This window comes from Pteropus alecto, unplaced genomic scaffold (assembly GCF_000325575.1).
Source record: "Pteropus alecto unplaced genomic scaffold, ASM32557v1 scaffold139, whole genome shotgun sequence".
NCBI classification, from domain to species: domain Eukaryota; kingdom Metazoa; phylum Chordata; class Mammalia; order Chiroptera; family Pteropodidae; genus Pteropus; species Pteropus alecto.
The window spans coordinates 4,761,129-4,767,259 of NW_006443567.1; the positions used below are offsets into that span (position 1 = coordinate 4,761,129).

At 36.1% G+C, this 6,131-nt stretch overlaps 1 pseudogene; it reads right to left on the reverse strand.

Moving 5' to 3' along the window:
• Window positions 1-284: 284 nt before the first annotated feature.
• LOC102889451 lies at window positions 285-854 on the reverse strand (annotated as a pseudogene).
• Window positions 855-6,131: the final 5,277 nt, after the last annotated feature.

Genomic DNA, 6,131 nt, shown 5'->3' on the forward strand with positions numbered 1-6,131 from the left:
ACAATCAGTAAGCCAATTCATATATACACGTATATATTAGATATATAAAGTATACGATATATATGAGTGTGTCTATATATACATACATAGATACAAGTGTAAATTCAAAAATGCATTAAAAGAGAAATAAGAAGGGAGATTTTGTTGTTGTTGTTGTTGTTGTTTTTCAACAGATCCTGCCTCAGGTTTATTTGTACAAGTAGCACTGGAAGACACCAGCCCAACGCAGACAGTAGCCCAGGGCTCACACCAATACTTCCATCTTCACATCGATAGACATACTTCTACTCTGGAGTTTTTGGGGGGTCTTGGTCACCTTTGGGAGCTGGAGCCTGGGCCTGAGCTGGAGGTGGAGCTGCAGCCGCAGTCTGGGCCTCTGAGCCTTGGCCTTGGGCTTTGGCCAGCAGAGCCTGAGACCCTCAGCAATATGGGCACAAGCACATTTCCCAAGCTTGGGGTAAGCAATGTGGGTGAGTCAACCGAGCTTGAGGGCTGCTACCCTTTGGGATCTTGGGCTTGACTTCTTTGGGCTTTACGAGGGCCTTGACAGACCCAGCACGTACACTCATGGCCTTGGCATTGTTGGCTTGCATCTTCAGCCCTTTCTTATTGTGCTCTTTGGCAAAGTGCATGTTCCTCAGGAACTTGAAGTCCACCCCCTTAAGAAATTTGTATCTTTGTGATCAGGGTTTCTTGATGCCATTTCGGTGCCATTTTAGGAACTGATTGTGCATTGTGTGGTTCTTGGACTTGGCTCTGTCTGCTCCCGAAGCACCTGAAGGAAGAAGGGAGATGTTTGAGTCTGACACATTGACAAGTGAAGTTAACAAGAAGAGAGAAAATGCCAGAATCATCAAGTCATCCTGAAAGGTTAACTTATGTTCAGTTTAGTAAAGAGATATTGACAGGATAAAATGCTTAAAAGAACTTTCAAAATTCTGTTTGGGTTCACTATCAAAAATATGTCTTATATATTAAATGAAAGCCTGAGTTAAAAAACAGAATCATTCCAGACTTTGTAGGCTAGGTAAATTATTTTATTCTTTATTCTAAGACAAACTGTATACCATTTAAAGATTTCGTGCAAGAGTTGGCATGATCAGATTTGTATATCAAAACAATCACTCTGCTTTCTGGGTGGATATCAAACTAGAGAGAGATGAAAGTGGAAGTGGAGAGACCAATTAAGAAACTTGCAATGGTTCAGATCAGGTGAGAAAAGACGGTGGCTGGAATTGGAGTTATGGCATCAGCAATAAAGAGAAGAGGGCAGATATGGCCATATTTTGCCGTCAAAGCAATGGTTAGAACTTCCCGAAGACTGAATATGAAAGTGAAAGAGTGGGATGTGTCAATGATAAATGCTAGGTTTCTTGTCATGGAACAAGACAGAAGAAGTTGTCATTAGCTAAAGCAGAGAATACTGGAAGAGTGCCAGATTTCGTTGAAGGGGATGGTAGAAAGAAAGAGAAAGAAGAGCATGAGTTATTTTTAAGACCTGTTTAAATTAAAATTTCTAGGAACCATCTAAGAGGACATATCAAACTGATAGCTAAATGTATAGGTCTAGATCTCAGAGCAAAGTTCAGTCTGAAGTTACAAATGTGAGTCATCTGCCTATAGGTGGTAATTAAAGCAGAGGTTGTAATTTAAATCATCTAAAGAGAGAGTATAGAGTGAGAAGAGATGAATAGCCTAGGATTGAGCACTGAGGTGCTTTACTATTTAACAGCCAAATGCATATGCCTGCTCATGGTATAGCTTCAATAAATATTTATTGAACTACCCTTATGAAAAAGGTTCTGATGCACCTGTTGTTGTTGATCAAACCCATAGAGATCCCAAACACATATCTTTAAATGTTATAGTGGATTCTGGACTGAAACATCTTCCATCCGCTTGGCACCAATCAATCCACCTTCCCCACAGTGATATAGGAGATTGCTGCCAAGTGGCGCTGAGATTCATTCAAGCTGGATCTGTTTTTCTCCTGCTTTCTTCTGCAGCACAAGATACAATCCACACAGGATAGTTCATTCATGCATTTTAAAAAATAACTTTAACATCTTTTTAATCAAATAATGTAGCTGTTTGATAGAGGAAATTTTAAGACAGCTGAAAAGAGCAAAGTAAAAGATTATTAGGGTATTCTCTGTGAATAAAATTATGTGGATTTTCATTCTACTGGAAGTTTGGCACAAAACTGAACACCTGTCTAAGCCAAAAATTTCTCTTTAGTGTTTAGAAGCCCTGAACATGTTTTCCATTAGATTAAAAGAAAAAAAAAACACTCTATAACAGAACCTCATTAGTTTGATACTAGGTATGTTGAGCATAACTTGGATTTAGGTCAACAGTATCTCTTATAGAATTTCAAATAACGAAAGCTAATGGGCCTATGCAAAGAATTTGAATCCTAGGTGAGAAGTGAATTTGCAAAAACCCTCTTATCTTTGGTGTGACAAAGCACATTCCTTCCAGGTATATATGGCTTCTGCTTCACTCACATCAAAATCTTTGAAAAGGAAGCTGGAGACCAACTTATATCTCTCCAGTAAAACTGATAGATTTTAATTCCTTAAAATATCAAGTTAACAAGGTTTTATTATATCAAATGTTTGTATAATTTCAGTGTGAAAAAATTTTTGCATACATTTGTTAAGGTCTCATTGCAATCTGTGAGGTGGATCAGAAAGAAGTAGAGAGGTGAATAATATAAGCCTGTGCTCCAAATAAAACTAACCCTGTAGTTCTTGATTCTCACAATGCACTTTTTTATGGAAAAGAATAAATGCAACAAGTTTCTACCTTGAAAATGACTTCTCATGTATATTCAGAACCCTTACCAAGTGAGTGTAGATCAGCTAATTGGGCAACAAATTTACAAGGAAGTTATTTCCAAATCTAAAGCCCAGGATGGACTAGGCTAGGCCTTAGTCACCTGCATTCAGTGGCTACCACCACAGACTTCTTGAGGATCTGGCTATATTCAATGTGAAATCAAAGAATCCCAAGTCTGACACTAAAATATAGGCTTTGACTTAGAAATAACATTTTATCTTTCTTTTTAAATATGATCATTTTAAAGAAATCAAGTTTGAGACATAGTAACATTTTGGAAAGACAGCAACCAAAGCCTCAAAAGTATAGCTATGTGTCCAAATGTAAATGACATTAAAGAACGAACTATAGTATCAGGAAAAATACACACTGAACAAACTACACAGTATGTCTAAACATTTTGAAATTATAATTTAAACCTTATGAGTAAAAGCTGAAAATTATGCTGTTTTTGCTAGAGATTACGTGCACCTTTTCCTTTATCATACCCCCAAAGCTTGAAAGTTTTCTCTAGCAAAAAGCAACAGCTACATACACATAAAATGCTTATTTGCTAATATAATTCCCCTGTTTCATCCAAAATGCGATGCATATGACTTCAAAGACTAGAATTTGGGGCAGGTATATGGGAACAGGAAAAAAACACTATTCAAGTTTCAAAACCTGGTCTTTTTTTTTTTAAATTAAGTTTATTGGGGTAACATTGGTTAATACAATTATATAATTTTCAGGTGTACATTATAATTTGACATCTATATATTCTATTCTGTATTTACCACCCAAAGTCCAGTTTCCTTCAGCTACTATATATTTGATCCCTTTTACCCACTGCACCTTACTCCTACTCCCCTATATTTGACCCCGTTGACCCCATCTAACTCCCCCCTTTCCCCCACCGCCTACCCTCTGGTAACCACTATTCGATTGTCCATGTCCCTGAGTCTCTGTTTGTCCTGTTCATTTGTTGCTTTTAGGTTTATATCCCACATATAAGTGATATTATGTGATTTTCCACTTTTTCAGTATGGCTTATTTTGCTTTGCATGATTATCTCAAGGACTATTCATGTTGTTGCAAATGGTAGTATTTCATCTCCTCTTATAACTGAGTAATATTCCACTGTAAACATGTATCACATCTTCTTTATCCAATCCTCTATCATATGACACTTTTGTTGCTTCCATGTCCTGGCCACTGTGAATAATGCTGCTATGAACATCGATGTGCAAATATCTTTTTAGCTATGCGTTTTCAAATCTTTAGGGTAAATACCCAGTAGAGGGATTGCTGGATCATATGGTAGATTAATTCTCATTTTTTTGAGGAACCCCCATACTGTTTTCCATAGTGGCTATACCACCTAAAAGCAACAAACAACAATCAGAGACTCATGGATGTGGACAATAGACTAGTGGTTAGCAGAAGGTGGGGGAGGGGGGAGGCAGATGAGGTAAAAGGGGTCAAATATGTGGTGACAGAAAGAAATTAACTATGGGCAGTGAACATACAATACGATATTTATGACTTACTGTTCAATTGTACACTTGAAACTTACCTGATTTAGTTTATCAATATCACCATAATAAAAATAAATAAACTAGATAGATAGATGATAGATAGATAGATAGATAGATAGATAGATAGATAGATAGATAGATAGATAGATAGAAATTAACTCAAACATTAAAAAAAACAAATACGAATTATCTTATTTGAAAAGAAGAAAGGATGGGAGAGTTCCCAGTAGAGGGAACACCATTTGTGAAACGTAGAGACAAGAGAACACGGTTTCTCTCATAATAGAGAACTGAGTGGAGTTTTAGCACGGCTGAAACCAAGCAATTCATGTTGGGAAATGATGAATACCAAGTATAGAGGCCTTATCATGCCGAGATTTACAAGCCCTTCCTTAACAAAGAAAACCCCTCCAGAAGTTTATTAGGGCTAGCGATTTACCCGAAGAGATTTTTATAGGTGATACCATGAATGTTTGTTGTTCTAAAAACAGCATTTTAGTAACAGCACTTTGAAAATCCATTAAAAAGTAATGTTGCTTGATTAGAGTAGATGGCCTTTTTTGCGTATGAAATAAAATGTGACAGTTCTTGCTTTGTAGCAAGATTAAGATTATTCTCTATTCAGAAGAAAAGATGGGGGGCGGATGCATAATTACAAGAACGCTAAAGTTTTCAAATTTTAACCAAAAAATTTTTATAAGAATTCTTTTAACATCTCAGTTTTTAATTCTGGGCATTAAGGATTTTTGTATTAGTATGATGTAGGTTTCATTTGTTCTTCCTTTTCTAGTTTTTTAAGATGAAGCATTAGGTTGTTCATTTGGGCTCGTTATTATTTTTGGAGATAGGCCTGTAATGATATGAACTTTCTTCTTATGACTGCTTTTGCCATGTCCCAAAAGTTTTGATATGTCGTACTATCATTATCATTCGTTTCTATGTATTTCTTGGTCTCTATTTTTTTTATTTTTTCCCTGATCCAGTTACTCTTCAGTAGCATGTTGTTTAGTCTCCATTTATTTGTGGTTCTTCCTGATTTGTTTTTGCATTTGATCTCTATTTTCAAAGCATTATGATCAGAGAATATGATTGGTATGATTTCAACCCTCTTATATTTGTTGAGGCTATTTCTGTGTCCCAGTATGTGGTCAATCCTTGAGAATGTTCTATGTGCACTAGAGAAGAATGTATAAGTAGATGTTTTGGGATGATGATCGGTCCTGACATTGGGGTATTTAGGTCCCCTACTACACTAGTGTTTTGGTCTGTTTCTCCCTTTAGTTCTATTAGTAATTGCTTTACATATTTTGGGTTTTGGCCTGATTGAGAGCATAGATATTAATAAGTGTTATATCTTCTTGGTGCATGATTCTCTTTATCATTATGAAGTGTCCCTCAGTATCTTTATTTACCTTTTTTATTTCGAAGTCTATTTCATTTGATATTAGTACTAGTACTCCCGCTTTTCTATGAATGCCATTTGCTTGAAATATTATTTTCCACCCTTTCACTTTGAGTCTATATTTATCTTTGGAACTGAGATGTGTTTCCTGGAGGCAGCATATTGTTGGGTTTTCTTTTTTTTGATCCAATCTGCAACTCCGTGCCTTTTTATTGGTGAATTCAGTCCAGTTACATTTAGGGTGATTTTTGAAATATGAGTTCTTCTTAAAGCCATTTTTTCTTTTGCTTTCTGGTAGCTCGGTGTTTCCATTGCTTCCTTTTCTTTATATTTCTGTTTTTTTTTATTTTGGTTGGCTTTTGTTAATTTTC